The sequence below is a fragment of the Berghia stephanieae genome, chromosome 1 (assembly GCF_034508935.2).
Source record: "Berghia stephanieae isolate SIO BIC M18660-M18661 chromosome 1, UCSD_Bste_1.3, whole genome shotgun sequence".
NCBI classification, from domain to species: Eukaryota; Metazoa; Mollusca; class Gastropoda; order Nudibranchia; family Aeolidiidae; genus Berghia; species Berghia stephanieae.
Genome location: NC_088360.1, coordinates 53,202,749 through 53,205,581, shown reverse-complemented (window position 1 = coordinate 53,205,581; position 2,833 = coordinate 53,202,749). Strand labels below are relative to the sequence as shown.

Below are 2,833 nucleotides of genomic sequence, written 5' to 3'. Positions count from 1 at the left end.
GTGTCCATGTAATACAATTAATTGTATATAAGTAGTAGCAGAGTGGTGGTGGTAATAGAAGTAGCGGTAGTTGGAGTAGTATTTGTAGTAGCAGTAGTTGTAGAAGTAGTAGTAGTAATAGTACTACTACTAGTAGTAGTAGTAGTAGTAGTAGTAGTAGTAGTAGTAGTAGTAGTAGTAGTAGTAGTAGTGGTAGTCGTAGTAGTAGTAGTAGTAGTAGTAGTAGTAGTAGTAGTAGTAGTAGTAGTAGTAGTAGTAGTAGTAGTAGTGGTAGTAGTAGTAGTAGTAGTAGTAGTAGTAGTAGTAGTAGTAGTAGTAGTAGTAGTAGTAGTAGTAGTAGTAGTAGTGAAAATCTATTATTGGACTTCTGTCTTTTTCACCTGCCTTCAAGATGTATGTAACAACAAAGAACCTGTAGTGGGGCTTTTATTTTGATATTTCTTTTTATATCTTTAAAAAATGTTTTTCTATTGTTTTGATTTATTTTTCCATTGTTTGTTCTTTATCTCGTCAAAAAGAATTGTGTTTGTGCCTTTGCATATTACAAAAAGAAATTTTAAGTCATTGTCTAAATGTCTGCAATATATAGATAGATAGTTTTGTTATATTATTTATCTTTCATTGAAGGGAGAGATTGTGTGTGTATATATAAGTAAATTACCAGTAAAATGTATAGAATCTAAACACATTCCATTAAGACAAAATCTTTAGATGTAATAAACTGTTCTGGTTAGCAAAAAAACCTTAAACGTACAATCAATTTTTAAAAAAACATAAATTGTACAAGAAATAAAAAAAAGCATCCTTTAACAAATAATTTTCATAATAATTTTCATATGTCAAAGTTAGTAATAACACCAAATACACGGTTAAAATTGCTGTGAAAACTTATAAATGTACATTGGCACACGAATGTAAGAATAGTCCGAAAGGCTTTTGGAGGTCACGTCAACAGCAATATTGAATAGAAAATGTGTCAGTATCTTACTGAAATATGATGGTGCCACGGTTACTTCGGATATAGATAAAGCGAATGTGTTAAATGATTATTTTTCATTGGTGTTTGTTCAAGAAGATTCTACAATTATACCAACTTTCAATATTTTCCAAATCAATTAAACTTTCCCAATTTCTATATTATACAAGAAGATATACTTGCCAAATTGTTAATTTAGATGTGTCTAGAAGCATGGGACCCGATTCCCTTCATCCGCGTTTAATGAGGGAAGTGGCCTTTGAAATATCACAGCTACTATCAACGATATATAATAAGTCTCTTGAATCTGGTACCTTACCTATTGAATGGAAACAAGTCAATGTGACTGCCATTCATAAAAAAGGCAGCAGATTGGATGCTGCAAACAACAAACCTATCAGCTTATCATGCTTACTCTGTACGGTTATGGAGTCTATCTTGAAAGACTGAATTATGGACTTTCTTGAAAGTCAAAAGATAGTTAATGACAATCAGCATGGATTTAGACCATAGAGGTCATGCGTTACTCAACTTTTACAGGTGATGGAGGATTTTAACAAGTTAATTGATCGTGATCAAAGCATTGATGATGTTTATCTTGGATTCCGCAAGGCTTTTGATTATGTTCTCATATGAGAGCTTATACACTAAACTAAAATCTTATGGATTTAAAGAGAATATCCATAACTGGATTAAAGACTTTCTTAATAATCGAATACAAAGACTCATTGTCAATGAGGTGGGGTCAGATGTTAAGAATGTCATTAGCGGTATACTCCAAGGAAGTGTATTGGGACCACTTTTTTTTCTTTTATATATAAATGATTTACCATGTGGCATTTATTCAACCTGTAAACTGTTTGAATACGATACGATGATCTATAGTACTACTGAACATCATAAAATTATACAAAATGATATCTTTTCACTTTTCAAAAGACACATGGCATTTGGATTTTAAAGTTTCGAAATGTAAAGTATTACATATAGGAAAAAATAATCCATGTCATCATTATTTTACCGAAACTTCTATGTCAAATCTTCTTTCCGTTACGCCTTATGAACAAGATGATTCATTTTGAAAATGTTGATGTACATAAAGATAATTGTGTAAGCCGTCCAAACAGAATGATGGGAATAATATATAGAACATTTAGAAGTCTTGATATAACCATAAATGTATACAAATCGCCTGTTCGACCAATTCTAGAATACAGAAATTGCATTCTGAGCCCATTATATAAAGGCAATATATTAGTGTACAAAGGAGATCTGCCAAAAAGATTTATACAATACAGTATTTATCTTATAAGGAAAGGTTAGAATATCTTGACTTGCCTAGTTTGAAATATAGAAGAATTTCGTGGGGATTTAATTCAGGTTTATAAATTAGTACATGGTCTGGATAAGATAGACTTTTCTGTTTTTTTTTTCATATTCTAAAATTACTTTTACTAGAGGGGACAAGCTCAAGATATATGACACTAGATGCAAAACAAACATAAAACAAAATTGGTTTGGTACTCGTATTGTCCAGAAATGGAATAATTTGAAGTTTGAAACAAAGAATGCAAAATATATAGATTATTTCAAGGTGTTAGTAGACAGGGAGTTATATGATGGGAGATTTATTTATGATGAATAATACTTGTTTGCACTGCTGTTGACATGGCTTTCAATCTTGTATGTAAATATAATTCATTGCTCTCTTATTATGGTTTTCTTCTATATGGATGCATGAGTGTGTGTGTGTGTGTGTGTGTGTGTTTGTGTGGTGTTTTGCATGTTACGATTAAAGATATATGTTTGTACATCGCACGTACATAGGTACATTTAAGTTGATTAATTATCTTTATC

General features: G+C 31.1%; 1 protein-coding gene across 2 annotated transcripts in view; it reads left to right on the top strand.

The window, feature by feature from the left end:
• LOC144977396 (uncharacterized) overlaps positions 1-742 on the top strand; it is a 78,682-nt gene extending 77,940 nt beyond the window's left edge. For both annotated transcript variants that reach the window (XM_078922568.1, XM_078922578.1), the window contains exon 12: positions 1-742. This exon is cut by the window's left edge and continues 1,449 nt beyond it. The gene's annotated coding sequence lies outside the window, so the exon portion shown is untranslated.
• Positions 743-2,833: the final 2,091 nt, after the last annotated feature.